The sequence below is a fragment of the Trichechus manatus genome, unplaced genomic scaffold, assembly GCF_000243295.1.
Source record: "Trichechus manatus latirostris isolate Lorelei unplaced genomic scaffold, TriManLat1.0 scaffold00144, whole genome shotgun sequence".
Classification (NCBI taxonomy): Eukaryota; Metazoa; Chordata; class Mammalia; order Sirenia; family Trichechidae; genus Trichechus; species Trichechus manatus.
This window is the reverse complement of record NW_004444080.1, coordinates 4,195,920-4,212,395: the sequence shown is the minus strand read 5'-3', so window position 1 is coordinate 4,212,395 and position 16,476 is coordinate 4,195,920.

The following is a 16,476-nucleotide window of genomic DNA, read 5'->3' as shown; positions in this document are numbered from 1 at the left end:
TAATACATGGCATAAACACAATACAAACCATAAGTAACAATGCACAAGCACCAGAAGAGAGACTAGATAAATGGGAGCTCCTAAAAATCAAACACTTATGTTCATCCAAAGACTTCACCAAAAGAGTGAAAAGACAACCTACAGATTGGGAAAAAAATTTTTGGCTATGACAAATCCGATCAGCGTTTAATCTCTAAAATCTACAAGATACTGCAAAACCTCAACAGCAAAATGACAAATAATCCAATTAAAAAATGGGCAAAGGATATGAACAGGCAGTTCACTAAAGAATATATTCAGGCAGCTAACAGACACATGAAGAAATGCTCACGATCATTAGCCATTAAAGAAATGCAGATCAAAACTACACTGAGATATCATGTCACCCCAACAAGGCTAGCATTAATCCAAAAAACACAAAATAACAAATGCTGGAGAGGTTGTGGAGAGACTGGAACACTTGTGCACTGTTGGTGGGAATGTAAAATGGTGCAACCACTTTGGAAATCGATTTGGCGCTTCCTTAAAAAGCTAGAAATGGAAGTACCATACGATCCAGCTATCCCGCTCCTTGGAATATATCCTGGAGAAACAAGAGCTGTCACACGAATAGATATGTGCACACCCATGTTCATTGCAGCACTGTTCACAATAGACAAAAGCTGGAAGCAACCTAAGTGCCCATCAATGGACGAACGGATAAACAAACTATGGCATATCCATACAATGGAATATTACACAACAATAAAGAACAATGATGAAGCTGTGAAACATCGTATAACTTGGTGGAAGCTGGAAATTATTATGCTGAGTGAATTTAGTCAGGCACAGAAAGATAAATACTGTATAAGATCACTATTATAACAACTCAAGAAAAGGTTTAAACACAGAAGAAAACATTCTTTGATGGTTATGGGGGTGGGAAGGGAGGGTGAGGGTTAGTCACTAACTAGATAGTAGATAAGAATCATCTTAGGTGAAGGGAAGGACAGCATACACTACAGGGGAAGCCAGCACAGCTGGACTGAACCAAAACTAAGAAGTTTCCTCAATGCAATCAGATACTTTGAGAGACAGAGTAGCAGGGACGCGGGGACTGTTGACCATGCTCACAAGGGACATCTATGTCAATTGGCATAACAGACCTTGTTAAGAAAATGTTCTGCATCCTACTTTGGTGAGTAGCATCAGGGGTCTTAAGAGCTTGCAAGTGGTCATCTAAGATGCATCAATTGGTCCCAACCAGTTGGAGTAAAGGATAACGAAGAACACCAAAGACACAAGGAAAGTATTGGCCCAAGAGACAGAATGGGCCACATAAACCAGAGACTTCATCAGCCTGAGACCAGAAGAACTAGATGGTGCCCGGCTACCACCAATGAACATCCTGACAGGGAACACAACAGAGGGTCCCTGATGGAGCAGTAGAACGATGGGATGCAGAACTCAAATTCTAGTAAGAAGACCAGACTTAATGGTCTGACTAAGATTGGAGGCGTCCCAGAGAGCGTGGCCCCTGGTCTCTCCTTCACCCCAAAACAGGAGCAATTTCCAAGGCCAACTCTTCAGACAGGGATTGGACTGGACTGTGGGACATAAAGTGATACTCATGAAAAAATGTGTCTCTTAGACACGTAGATATAAGAGACCAAAGGGGTGGCTTCTGTCCAGAGGTGAGAGGGGAAGGCAGAGAGAGTTAGGAGCTGGTTGAGTGTTCATGGGGAATCAGGGGCAGAGGGGAGGAGTGTGCCGTCGCAGAATGGGGTGAGCGGTTGGGGTCTCATAAAAACATATGTAAAAAAAAAAAATTCTGTATGGGAGACTGACTTGAAATGTAAACTTCATTTAATTACAACAATTGAAAAAAAAAGATAGAAGAAAAAAAAAATTAACTTTTGTAATTTCCTGAGAAAACATAGTCACCCTTCTCATGAATGGAGCAGTGGGATGCCATGTCAAAATCAAAGAGTACTACTGCATGAATAACAACAAAAGTAATATTTTCGGACTATTTTTTACACACACAAGCAAGAGATTGTTAAAGAAATGAACAGAATGAAAGAAAATGAACAGAACAATATGATTCACCTGTAATACGGGAGGACAGGTGAATTATGCCAAAATTCACTTCTGGAAATGTCACAAGGCATGTGCAGTGTATGCATTAGCACACTATGCCAGAACTGTTTTATTTAATGTCATCATTTCCACGCACTATATGTGTGTGTGCGTTATTTACATGGGCATGTTATTTGTGAAAAATATGTTACAATACTACTCTAAGCATTTAAAGCTATAATTTTCATTCTAAGCACTGCTTTAGCTGTGTCCCATAAATATGAACATGTAATTTGTTTCTTTTTAATTTATTTATATATGTATATATATATATACATGTATATACGTGTATATATATATATATATATACATGTATATATATACACATATATATATGTATATATGTATGGAGCCTTTGGTGGCTCAGTGGTTAAGAGCTTGGCTGCCAACCAAAATGTAGGCAGTTCAAATCCACCAGCCACTCCTTGGCCTTAGAAACCCTATGGGGCAGTTCTACTCTGTCCTATAGCATCACTATGAATTGGAATCAACTCGACAGCAACACATACATACATACACATATACACACACGTATATATGTACACATACCTACACACATGTATATATATATATATTTATATATATTCTAAATTTCCCTTGAGGCTTCTTCTTTGGCTCATGGATTGCAAATAAGTGTGTGAAATAATAAAATAGAGGTCCAGAAATCTTTGTGTTATTGATTTTTCATTTAATCCATTATTATCTGGGACTATCCTTTGTATGATTTCTTTTACTTTAGAATTGTTCAAGTTTGTTTTATGGGCCAAAGTAGGGCCTATCTTGATGTATGGTTCATCATGAAAATAATTTTTATTCTGCTGTTATTGTGTGGAGTGTTGTATAAATAGGTCAAGTTTGTTGATTTTTTTTTTCAGGTCTTCTTTATCTTTACTGATTTACTGTCTTTGACCAATTTTTAAAAGATAAATGTTGAAATCTCCAACTATGATTGTGGATATTTCCTTTTTTCTTTTTGTTAAGTCAGATTTGCTTCTTGTATTTTGAAGCTCAGCTTTTAAGTGCATACACATTTGGAATTTCTGTATCTTCTTGGAAAAAAATGATTATCATAATGTTAATGTTCCTCCTCATCCCTGATAATATTCCTTGTTCTGAAGTCTATTTTGTCTGATATTAACACAGGTACCTCAGCTTTCTTTAAGCTAATATTTGCACAGCATTTTTTTCCCTGTGGTACTTTTGCCTTTAACCTAGCTAGGACTTTAAATTTAAATGGGGTTTGTTGTAGACAGCATATAGATAAGTGTTGTCATTTTTTTTCTTTTTCCAGTCTGGTAATCTCTTGTCTTTTATTTCATGTTTTTTGACCATTAACATTTATGTGGTTGTTAATATGGTTGATTTCAAATATACTAAGTTGCCAGCTGTATTCCAATTTTGCCATCTATTTGTTGTTGAGGTTGCTTTTCATTTTCTGTTTTTTCTTTGTTAAATAAGCATTTTTTATGCTTTCAAATTATCTCCAATATTGACTTATTACATATACTTTTAAAACATTTTTAGTAGGTGCCATAGAATTGATAGCATATCACTTTTTTTAAATCAGATTCTACCCTCCAGGTTATATTTTGCCACTTCATATTTAGTGTAAGAACATTATAACAGTTTTTTCTAATTCCTTCCTTCCATACTTTAAGCTATTCTTATCAAGTAATATAATTTTATATATGTGAAAAAAACCCCACTATGCATTGCTGCTATTTTTGCCTTAGACAATGAGTCATCTCTTACAGCAATTAAAATGAGAATATATCAATTTTATTTTTTCTTCATTTATTCCATTGCTGGTGCTTTTCATTCATTTTTGTAAAATCTTATATGTTTGTCACCTTTTCCACTAGTTATTTAACATATTAATCAAGTTGTTGTTGTATGCTATCATGTCGATTCTGAGTCACAGTGACCATATATGACAGAGTAGAACTGCCCCATAGGGTTTCTTAGGCTGCAATCTCTATGGGATTTGAATGCAAGGTCTTCCCACCTGCGGAGCAGCTGCTGGGTTTGAACTGCTCACCTTTCCATTAGTAGCCAAGCGCCTCACTGTTGCACCACCAGGGCTTCTTATATTAATCATAGTTATATAGTTCTTTAAATTATTTGTTAGATAGTTGCCACGTCTGCGTAATTTCCCGAGTCTGGTTCTGTTGATTGTTTTGCCTCCTGAAAGTGTTTTCTTTTTTATGTCTTATTTTAATTATTTAAAAAAAATTATTTATTGCCTTTTTGAACACCCTGTAATTTTGTGTTGAAAACTGGACATCTTGTAAAGGACAGTAGAGACTGAGGTAAATACTTTTATTCCTGAAAATGAGCAGTCTTTTCTATCTGCTTGGTTTTTACTATGGGGGTTTGAATCCACTTAGGATTTGGGTTTGAGCTGAGGTTTGTTATTATTCTGGTTATACTCAGTGAACCTCAGCCTTCAAGTTCCTTTGCTGATACTTTGCATTTAGGGTGGTGCCTGGTTTGCCAGAGGATTTTTCTCATTGTCTTTCCCAACTTTAGCTTTAGGCTAAAGTTTTTTTGTAATCTGTGCCTCAGTGATGTTCATCGTCCAAGCTCTAGCAAATCTCCTAGCAGTGTTCTGCTGCCACTCGTTCCTTAAAATTTATTAGCCCAGTGGAACAGAGACTGCAGGGCATTATGTGTTGTTCTCACTGAACCTCAGTCATAGCCAGGTACTATCTTCCTGTGTCTCAAGAATGTCGGTTTTTTTGGGGGGTGGGGGGGCTCCTGACCATTACTTGACTGCAGTTCTTAACCCAGTGCATATTCTTATACTTAATCCAGTGGTAGAGGTATTCGTATCTGTTTCCTTCCTCCCTCCAACTGCAATGTGTTCTTGCAGTGCCCCTGGTGATAATGTTGCCTTTCTCCCACAGAATAAGACTTTTGTTATAAGAATAAGGGACATAGGGCTATTGTCTCCCTCCATTAGGCCTACACCACAAAAGAAGTTTTCTCAGAATTCTTATCAAGTTGTGTCTTATACCTACAGCTTCCAGGTGTCTTCAGCTAACACTCAGCTTCCACTAATTTGTTAAGTTTTTTGCTGGATTATTCTTACTCCTGTCTGGGTTTGCCCCAAGAATGCAAAAGCTCACATCCCTTCCCTCACATAGGGTATCTGCTTCTTCTTAGATTTTGAGCCAGTTATCTGTCCTGCAGTTTCAGCTTTGTGAAAAGTTCATAAAAAATGTGTGAACTCAGTACAGGGTCCTGGACAGAGCTGGAAAAGGATGTAGAACAAAATTCTAACTCACACACACACAAAAAGACCAGATCTACTGGCCTGACAGACTGGAGAAACCCCAAGAGTATGGCCCCCAAGTGGTGAAGTCACTCCCCAAGTTCACCATTCAGCCAGGGATTGGACAGCCTCATAAAACAAAATGGGAGTAATGAGGCACAGAAGTTCAGGGACAAGGACTAGAAGGCAGGAGGAGACAGGAAAGCTGGGGATAGGAAACCAAAGTTTGAGAAGGGAAAGTATTGACATGTCATGGGGTTGTTAACCATTGTCATAGGACGATATGTGTGCTAACTGTTTAATGAGAAACTATTTGTTCTGCAGACCTTCATCTAAGGTACCAAAAAAAAAAAGAATTATCTATGTGAGATCAAATTGACAACAGCAACTCAAAAGTTTTGATGGGAAGCCTAGGGGGCAGTGAGTTGAGGATAACTGTGATGGAATAATTTGGGAAAGGATAGTGAGAATAGCAGCACGACGGGAAGAATGTAATCAGTGTCACTGAAGTGTACTTGTAGAAATTTTTGAAACGGTGTAACTTTGGCTATGTATATTTTCACCAAAAAAAAGGTCCTCCAAGGTTGAGAAGGGAGAGTGTTGACATGTTGTGGGGTTGTTAATCAATGTCATAAAACAATATGTGTACTGACTGTTTAATGAGAAACTATTTGTTCTGTAAACCTTCATCTAAAGTACAATAAAAAAAAATTTTAAAAAAATGTGTGAACTTACAGTTTTTTCTTTCTTTTCCTTACTGTAAGGGTGACAGCATCAGTCCATCCAGCTCTCTACCTTGCCAAACAGAAATCAAAAACTGTGGGCATTTTGAACCACTCCAAAGGCTGGAGCTAGGAATACTCTGAGAAAATTAAATGATGATGAAATTTGATTCAATGTATGAAATAAAAAATTAATAAGAAAAGTGATTAAAACATATAATGAGTTCTCTTTGTAGGTACTGAGTTTCTTGGCATTGATATAATTCACGCAAAGGCTATAATACTATATGTCAAGAAGCTGTAGAAAGTTTCATTATTCTGAGTGTAGCTTAATCAAAGTTACCAGAAAAAATTCTTTTACAATACTAACTGTAGTAATTTCCTCATGATTTATATCAGGCTTCAAATTATGCCATTATTTAACAATTGTTTTATATATATATATACACACACACACACATAAGAATTAACTTTACCCAAAGAATTTGGCCTTCGTTACTGGTTCCTGGAGGCAACATCTAAACCATTTGAATTTCCTAAGTGGCAGCAGTGTCTTTGCTATTTATGGACTATGGACAGCCACTGAACCACACTTAATTTTTTTGCTAATGCAATGACTTAGGAAACCCTACCAAGTGACATCAACTTGACTTCCATGAAGCGGAGAAGAGTTGGAGATTGAGTTCAGTCATGTGGCTAATGAATCAATCAGTCTTGCCTATACAAAGAAATCCCAATAAGCACTCTGGACACTGAAGATCTGGTGAGCTTCTCTGATTGATAAGGGTGGTATGACCTGATCCCACGGGGAGAGGATGTGGAAACTTCCCTTTTGGGATTCCCTTGGACCTTTCCTTGCGTGTCTCTTCTTTTGGTTTGTTCTAATTTTTATCCTTTTATGCTGTAAGAAAAGAAACTGTAATAATAAGTATAGGGCTTTCCTGTGTTCTGTGAGTTATTCTTGTGGATTTTTGAGCCTGAGGATGTAGTGGGAACCACTAACTTTGTAGTCAGTTGTTTAGAAGTGTGGGTGGCCTGAGAACCCCTGAGCTTTCAGCTGGTGTCTTAAGTCTTAGGCAGGCTTGTTATTCTGGAGGATTGTGCCCTCTACTTGTGAAGTTTGTCCTGTTGCTGTTCTGTGTGCTGTCAAGTTGATTCTGACTCAAAGCAACCCCATGTGACAGAGTAAAACTGCCCCATAGGGCTTTCTAGGCTGTAATATTTACAGGAACAGATTGCCGGGTCTTCTCCTGAGACGCAGCTGGGTAGGTTCGAACCTTTTCAGTTAGTAGCCAAGCGCTTTAACCATTGTGCCACAGGGCTTCTTAAGTTTGTCCTAATTCTGGATATTTGTGGTCAGAACAACTGATATATATATATGTATATATATATACATATATATACACATAAATACACATTCACACACTCAAAAAAAATTTACAAAAATAAATTAATTTTCCTTAATGGTAGCCATATATGGTTTGTTTGTTTCTTCTTCTTCTTCTTTTTGGCTAATTAATAGTTTTAAAATTTTTAAAAAAATCTTTTATAATCAGAAAATTAAGAGATTCAAAATTATTTGATACAAAGAGATACAAAAGTTATTCCACCTATTGACTCAAATGCCACTAAGTGCTCGACTACTAACCAAAAAGTTGGTGGTTCAAATCCCCCCAGAAGTGCCTCAGAAAACCATCCTGATAATCTGCTTCCAAAATGTCACAGCCTTGAAAATCCTATGGAGCAGCTCTACTCTGCATACATGGGGTCACCATGACTCAGAATCACCTTGATGGCAACTAACAATAACAACAACGAAACAAAAGGCTGGCAGTTCAAATCCATCCAGTGGTGTTGCAAAAGAAAGATCTGGCAATCTGCTTACATAAAGATTACAACCAGGAAAACCCTAAGGAGCAGTTCTACTCTGTAACACATGGAGTCACCATGAGTTGGAAACGACTACAAAGGGTTTGGTTTTGGATATATATATTTATATGTGTATATATGGAGCCCTGGTGGTGCAGTGGTTTAGAACTTGGCTTCTAACCAAAAGGTCAGCAGTTCAAATCTACCAGCTGCTCCTTGGAAACCCTATGGGACAGTTCTACTCTGTCCTGTAGGTTTGCTGTGAGTCAGAATTGACTTGACAGCAAAGGGTTTGGTTTGGGTTTATGTGTGTATATATACGTATATATATATATATATATATATATATGTTCTTCTAATTGTTACAATTTTACTACTTTACTTTAAATTCAAATATACCTTTGAGTGTCTATTATTGTTATTATTGCTACCAAAGTGCCACCGCTTGAACCAAATATTGTAGCATATCTTTGAGATACTTACAATAGCGTAAATCATATTCAGAATATTCTGTAACCAAATAGTAGTTTCCTCACTTCACAGATAAGAAGTCAGAATCTCAGAGTTTAAGAAACATTTCTAAAAAACATGGGCTACTAAGTGGATTCGTTGAGACTTGAAGTTAATATTTGTAAATCTGGCTTCATTCTTTTGATTATACCCCAAAATGATCCATAGTGTTCTTTTTTATGTTTTGTTTTGTTTTTTAATTCTCCTTTGAGATTGTCTTTGACCATCAGTGTTCCTGAACTTGTTCAGGGGTAAGCACATCTATTTACATCAGAATTACATTCCAAAAATAATAATCTCTTTCCTGCTATCCTCTGCCTTCCCTCCACCATGAAGCTGTGGTCCAGAAAATCTGACACACATACCAAACAAACCTATTTTCTCACTCATACTCCAAGCGCCCTTTAAGGCAATGCTAAGTCATTCTCCAGGTACGAATGTCATATTCTGTATTTATTTTTTCATTTAATGGTGAGCGCCAATCTCCACCTTGAGAAGTGAAGTCAGTAATCTGTGTTTTTTTATTATTAGCAAGTATTTGAATATTGCTAAGTATTTGAATCCTGAACATTTTAGGATTCACTTTCAACTTGGTGGGTTTTTTTTTTGTTTTTTTATCGTCTGCCATTCAGAGCACGTAAGATAATGATTAAACACTGATTGAGTCACTTGTAGCAAACTGTGCATTATCCCATCAGGGTGTGCAGCCATGTGAGACTATGACTTTTGGGTTACAGCTCCCAGAGAACATTCTATGATTGAATCTTTGCTTATCAGATTGAAGTTTGAAAAATTCAGTGCTATTAGATTGATTTTTTTTTTCTAAAAAAGTACATGTAGATATATTAGGGGCCAAGCTGGAACCAAACATATTTTTAAAAACAGTTCTAGAGTCAAAACTTACTATCTCTGTTTACAGGTCATTTAACTGTTGATTAAATCTGAATTAAATAATTGCCTTGGTATGTATGAAATTTGTACAACTGGAATATATAGCTATATTTTCATACATGTGTTAATTTTCTTTAATATGTAAAAACATCCTGTAGTGTGTGTTTGCTTCCATTTCATTGTTAAAAAAAATGAAAGAAATAAACTCATAGCTAGATATTCATAAACTAAAGTAAAGGAAAACCTTTAAAATTCGGATCTTTGTAGATAAGTAAGCCCTGGACTTGTGACTAACTTGTAGCATAGGATAGCAGAGTATTAAGAACATAGATTCAGGAGACAAACTAGCCAGTTTTGAAGTCCTGCTCAATCTCTTACTAGCTATGTGATTTCGATAATATTTTCTGTGTCATGTTTCCTTCTTCTATAAAATGGTGTTAATAAAAGTATCCATCTTGTATAGTTTTTTATGAAAATATATACAAAGTGCTTAGAACACTTCTTTACATGTAGTCAATGTTATTTAATTATTTGCTTTTGTAATTCCCCTGTGCAATGTGGTTTGAAGCTACAAATTCCATCCTAATTTTCCGTGGTTCATAATTATATTAGAAGCAAAGAAAACATCTGTGATTCTTTAAAGTCAGGAAAAAGTCAATGATATCTACTACCACTCCTTCTATTCAACACTGTACACTAGGTACTTTCTAGTAGATAAAACAAGAAAAGTAAATTTAAATGTATAGGGATTGGAAAGGAAGAAATAGGGTAATTATTCACAGGTAATGCAGATTTAAGTCAATATTCTATATTCAAATTCATTTATAAGTACCAGAATAAGCAATCAGAAATTTAAATATATTTTTTAAATTTTGTTTAAAATAAGTACCAAAAACTAAAATATCCAGGAATAAGTCTAACACATTTTCAAGACCTATATGTATATACTTAAAAAATATTCTTTAAAAAAAATTTTTTTTTATTGTACTTTAGGTGAAGGTTTACAGAACAAATAGTTTCTCATTAAACAGTCAGTACACATATTGTTTTACGACAAATTAAAAAAATATTCTTGAAAGACGTTTATGAAAACCTGAATATTAGTGGATGTGAACATTAAATATCAACAAGACGCCAATGCCTTCAAATTTATTATAAGGGTAAGAAATTTCTAATCAAAATCCCAAAGGATTTTGTGAGAAACTTGTCAAGTTGATTTTAATATTTATATATTATAGCAAAGGCCTAAAATAGCCAACACGTTGCTGAAAAAGAAAGATTAGAGGTTGGCAATTGCACTATTAAAAATCAACTTATTTTAAAGGTTTACTGATCAGTAAGGTGAATCAAAGGTATTTTGCTTTTACACAGGAAGAACAAGAGTATGCACTGACTGTCTTGCTTGGGACTATATTCAGCTCTCACAGGGCTCTTCAATTCTCATAGTGTACGTGGCTTGCAGAACATCTCACTAGGACACTCTAGTAATGACATTGCTTTAATTGGGCTTGGAGAGTAGTACTTGGCAGATACCTTAAATGCCTATATTTAAAAGTGGATTGTGGTGAAGCTTTAAGGATCTAGTGATCTGGGGCATGTGGTGATACATGCATCTATAAATTAGGTAAGTAAATAAATAAATAAATAGTGCCTGTGCGACTCCCTATCAATAAAAAATTTCTTGGTGAGTTCCTTTGGATATTGGATGCAACATATGCCAAAATAGAAGGTACAGTTTCAACCTATTTACTATGTGACCAAGAAGTCGGCAAGTTCCAAATGAGGTGCAAAGAAAAGAGATATCCATAGCAGGTGGTTAAGCACTGGGTTACTAACTGAAAGGTTGGCAATTCAAACCCACCCAGAGAGGCTTCAGAAGAAAGGCCTGGAGATCTGCTTCTGAAAGGTCACAGCCTTGAAAACCTTATGGAGTGCAGTTCTGCTATGCTCACATGGGGTCACCATGAGTCGGAATAGACTTGACAGCAACTGGTACTGGTACTGGTATAGCGGGCCCAGGTTGAAGTGCAAGATGACTTCCCTCTTGTGCCTTATGTCCCAGGAAACAGAAGTTGTTAGCTATAGCTTAGCTGTAAAAGGATGCTGGGTGTAGTCTCTGGTAAACACCAACAGAAGAGTTTCACGAAGGCTCCTAAGGTTCTAGAGAAAGGCAATGCTGAGGGAGGGAGGCTATACTTGAGCCCAATAGTCACAAACAGACTGTAAGCTATTACACCACTAGTAATATCCAATCTTCCAACAGCAGAGACTGATGTTGAGGAAGCACCATCACTCAGAAAGACCCTCCAGCTACTTTAAGGTAAGTATGTTATATCAGACTCCTTCCAGTGATTCTTCCTTGTTGGAATTGACAGCTAATAAAAATTTGAGTTTGACTTCCATTGACTCAGTGCCTTTTCCAGCATTCTTTTCCAAGGGCTTATACCATGATCCATGTATTGGTATGATAGACCACACAACATTATCTCAGACTAAAGTCTCATATTTCAGTAAAGGAGATTCAACAATGGACATATGATGATGGGATCCAGAAGAACTAGACCTAATGAAATGGTGAAATTATTGTTTGAAAATGTTCACCTAAGGCTTAACAGACTATAGAACTGGTGCACTGACCTCCAGGATGAGGTATATGTGCTGAACCAATAGCCAATATATGGTGCTATGTTCCCCAGTATCTAGAATACACTCGGCCAGGAACAAGAATGTCAAAGTATGTTTGGCCCATCTCCATCAGGTCTACTAAATCATTTATAAGTTTGTGCTTCAAAATATAGGCTCTGCTTGAATAAAAATCTTGGTCTAGTGAAGAAGCAGGAAAACACAACACAAAACAACAAAAACAGTGATTATACATGTAGAGGCAATTGGTAATTTTTCTTCATTAGCACAAAGAGTTAATCTTTGATGTAAAATTCAGTAACTCATCCATCTATTGTCTCTACCTCCTCTGTTTCATTCCCTTTGCCTTTCGTTCCTACTCTCTGGGATCATATTCTTAAACCGACATCTGGTACATAAGCCAGATGTTCTAAAGTTCTGCTCTTACAGAAGAGGCAATCACCTAATACTATAACAAAGTCACCAGTTGAACAAAGAGAAAAAACATACCAATAATATATTTTTCTAGTTTCTTGAGCTTTGCACTCATTTGGTCATCTACCAATTTACTCATTAATCAAATAGATATTGCTAACCTAAAAGCTTTGTTTTAGTCGCTGGTATAGGGTCAAAATCTCAAAGAGAAAGAGGGGCAAATATATTCTAAGAAGCTTATTAGAAATATGATCCAAATGCATGATATTACAATTCAGGAATAGAAGTTTGAGAGTTGTAGATATTTCTAAACTAGTTTTTTTTTTTTTCTAGTATACCATGTGTACATTTTTTTAGGTATGGAGTCCACCTGCGGTCTCTTTACTTAATTTCTAATTGCAAACATTATTAGCATATATTTGTGGTAGTTCTAGTATACAAATTTTGTACAACTTAAAGCCGGGTATATTATTAGCTTTACTTTTTTTTTTTCTTTCTCATTATGCCTTGGCTATATGTTCATTATAATGAGGTACATTTAAGGTCCAGAAATTAATTTTATAAATGGGTTGCACCCAAAATGATTGTTAACTCTTTATAGCTATTGTTGTTTTATTATATTAGCAACAATTTCATTAATAAGGAACTTTAATTTTTAGCCTCTACGTCTTTTCGTATTTTCTAATTGCCCCACTTTTCCTCAGGTCACATATCAAGGCAGTGCCACTCCCCAAAATGTCAAAAATGAAACAAAAATACAGAAGGAAACAAAGAACTCTCTCAGCAGACAAAACTTGTTTTGTAATGTGCATTTTATAGTGCTAATATATTTTACTATATGATAGTCATATGTCACAAATAGAATGAGCTTGTCTCTTTCCTAGTTTTCTCACCCTATAATTCAAAAGAAGTAAATTAAAAACAGGCTAAAGGTAGGACTTTATAGAAGCAAGTACATTGGCAAGAAAGAAGAGATGGCAGACAGTGAAAAGATCGAGAGACTAAGAACACCCATAACAAACTTTAAATAAATGGCCATCAAAATCACTGTAATTATGTGATGAAAGGCACATAATCTTCTAAACCTCGGTCCTCTCCTCACACACCACCACATGGCTACAGAGATACAGTTTTACAGAACCATGTAATCTTAGAGTTAAACTTCAAATTCCAAACATCTCAGTTCAACAACACTTCGATAATATCCTTCAAAATATGCTCAGTGATGAAATTATTACAGAGTTATTTTGAAAGGATTGATAATGCAAATATAGTATTTAATTCGTAATGAAGACATGAAAAGTAAGCAAGCTTCCAATGCAAAACTTTATAGTGTTCACTTAGTCTAATACACCAGAAAATGTAAAGGAATATGATTTATTCAGTATCATAGGAGATTATGAATTTTTTTCAGAGTTTGTACATTTTAAGTGGAAAATAAGCTTAATATAGCTGTTTGTTACTTTTATAAATTTTCTCATATATTTCCATATTTATTAAAGAAAGTATGCTAAACATGCTTTTAACCTTTTCAGTTCTCTTTATTTTGAAACACCTATTTTTTCATCATCATCTCCATTGCCATTGCTATCATTTAATTCAGACTTTAAATAACTACAACATAATGTAAAATTTTCCTTGTTTATTTCTCTGTGTTCATCTTCCTTAATATTCTCCATTCTCAAAGTCATATAACATATGTGGCACATTAAATTTTGTTCTTAACTCAGTGATATTTTGTACTGCTTATCATATTTTACGCGTGTTAATTGTGACTTTCCAATTACAACCAGATCATAAACCCCTTAATAACAAGCATTATACTTTTCATTACTGTATTTTTAAATCGTAGAATTATTGCCGCTGTTGTTGTTAGTTGCCATTAAGTCAGTCCTGATTTAGAGTGACCCCATGTGTTATAGATTAGAACTGCTCCATAGGGCTTTCTTGGCTGTAATCTTTTTTTTTTTTTAAATTGTACTCTAGATGAAGGTTTACAGAACAGTTTGTCATTAAACAGTCAGTACACATATTGCTCTATAACAATGGCTAACAACCCCACGACGTGTCAACACTGTCCCTTCTCAACCTTGGGTTCTTCATCACCAGCCCTGTCCCCTCCCGCCCTCCAGTCTCCATCCTTGGACCATTGTGTCCCGCCAGTCTCGTTTTGTTTTATGGGGCTGTCTAATCTTTGGCTGAACGGTGAACCCCGGGAGTGACTTCATTACTGAGATAAAAGGGTGTCCGGGGGCCACACTCTCAGAGTTTCTCAAGTCTCTGTCAGGCCAGCAAGCCTGGTCCTTTTTTTGTGAGTCAGATTCTTGCTCTACGTTTTCCTCCAGCTGTGTCCGGGACCCTCCGTTGAGATCACTGTCAGAGCAGCCAGTGGTGGTAGCCAGGCACCATCCAGCCACACTGGACTCAGTCTGATGGAGGCCGTGGTAGCTGTGGTCCGTCAGTCCTTTGGATCAATCTTTCCTCTGTATCCTGTTCCTCTCATTCTTCCTTGCTCCCGAAGGCGTGAGACCAGTGGAGCAACCCAGATGGCCGCCGCTCACAGTCTTCCAAGACCCCAGACACTACTCACCAAGATAGAATGTAGAATACTTTCTTTACAAACTGTGTTATGCCAGCTGAGCTAGATGTTCCTCAAGACCATGGTGCCCACAGCCCTCCGCCCAGCAGTTTGGTCCCTCAGGTAGTTTGGATCTGTTAATGGAGCCTCCATGACCTTTCCTCGTACAAGTTGTGCTGGCTTCCCCAGTATTGTGTACTGTCCCATCCTTCACCAAACTCACCACTTATCTATTGTCTATTTAGTATTTACTCCCCCCCCCCCCCTCCCATCCCTTGCAACCAACAAAGATTGTTTCTTTTTGTGTGCAAACCCCCTCAGGAGTTTTTACACTAGTGGTCTCATACAATATCTGTCTGTTTGTGATTGACCTATTTCACTCAGCACAATGTCCTCCAGTTTGATCCATGTTATGAGATGCTTCACAGATTCATCATTATTCTTTATAGTTGCATAATACTCCACTGGGTGTATGTACCACAGTCTATCCATTCATCTGTTGATGGGCATCCAGGTTGCTTCCATCTTTTTGCTACTGTGAACAATGACGCACTGAACATGGGTGTGCACATGTCTATTTGTGTGATAGCTCTTATTTCTTTCTAGGATATATTCCTAGGAGTGGGATTGGTGGATGGTATGGTATCTCTACTTCCACCTTTCTAAGGAAGTGCCACAGCATTTTCCAAAATGGTTGCATCATTTTGCGTTCCCACCAGCAGTGCACAAGAGTTCCGATCTCCCCACAGTCTCTCCAACAGTGGTTATTTCCAATTTTTTTGATTTATGTCAGTAATGCTGGGGTGAGATGGTGTCTCACTGTGGTTTTAATCTGCATTTCTCTAATGGCTAGTGATAGCCAGCATCTCCTCATGTCTATCGGCCACCTGAATGTCTTCTTTGGTGAAGTGTCTATTCATTTCCTTTGCTCACATTTTAACTGGATTATTTGTCTTGTTGTACAGGAATTGGATTTTCTTGTAGACCCTAAAGATTAGACCCCTATCTGACTTGTAGTGTCCAAAAAGTTTTTCCATGTCTGTAGGTTCTTTTTTTATTCCTTTGGTGGAGTCTCTTGACAAGCATAAGTGCTTAATTTCCAGAAGATCCCAGTTATCTAGCTTATCTTCTGGAGTTTGTGTGTTGTCGGTTATGGTTTGTATCCTGTTAGTGCTGTGTATTAGGGCCTCTAGCATTGATCCTATTTTTTCTTCTATGAACTTTATACTTTTTGGCTTTATATTTATGTCTTTGACCCATTTTGAATTAGTTTCTGTATATACTGTGAGGTATGAGTCCTGTTTCATTTTTTTGCAGATGGATATCCAGTTTTGCCAGCACCATTTGTTAAAAAGACTGCCTTTTCCCCATTTGATGGACTTTGGGCCCTTGTCGAAGATCAGGTGACCGTAGGTGGATGGATTTACATCTGGGTTCTCAATTCTGTTCCGTTGGTC